The following is a 681-nucleotide window of genomic DNA, read 5'->3' as shown; positions in this document are numbered from 1 at the left end:
CCCGGGCCCGCCCGCTCTCCGTCCGCGGGTGACAGTGACAGTCCCCGGGCCCGCCCGCTCTCCGTCCGCGGGTGACAGTGACAGTCCCCGGGCCCGCCCGCTCTCCGTCCGCGGGTGACAGTGACAGTCCCCGGGCCCGCCCGCTCTCCGTCCGCGGGTGACAATGACAGCGCGGCTCCGCAGCGGCGCCGGGAGGGGAGCGCGGCCCTGGCCAGATGTCCCGTCCCACACAGGGCACGGCAAACCTTTGCTTTTAAGGTCAGAACCGGTCTGGACCGGAGAAGGGAAACGCTTTCTGTCCCAAAACAGCCCCCGGGTGGACGGGACGGAAGGATTTCTGGCTCGGTCACCGCCTCTGTGCCCGGGCTGTGCCAGGCGTGTTGCGGCAGCACGCGGCTTGTTGGGACTGACAACAGACGGGACAACCTGGCTGTCACCGCCCGGAGGGAGCGGGAGCCTCTGGAGCTGCTGCGTGCGGAGCGCTAGCGCCTCGTTTGGGAGCTCTGCGTGGAGGGTCAGCCGCCAGGGAGGTGGAAAAAACTTGTGCGCTATTTCTCGCTGGTTTTTCCTCGCTGAAGGCAGTCTGAGAAAGGACAGGGAAACAATGGGAGATTAATGATTTTCCTGGCGCAGGGGGACGGGCAGAGCCATAGAGCAGGGAGAGGGCTGGGAGGGCAGGGG

Source organism: Hirundo rustica, chromosome 4 (assembly GCF_015227805.2).
Source record: "Hirundo rustica isolate bHirRus1 chromosome 4, bHirRus1.pri.v3, whole genome shotgun sequence".
Lineage (NCBI taxonomy): Eukaryota > Metazoa > Chordata > Aves > Passeriformes > Hirundinidae > Hirundo > Hirundo rustica.
This window is presented reverse-complemented; position numbering follows the sequence as displayed.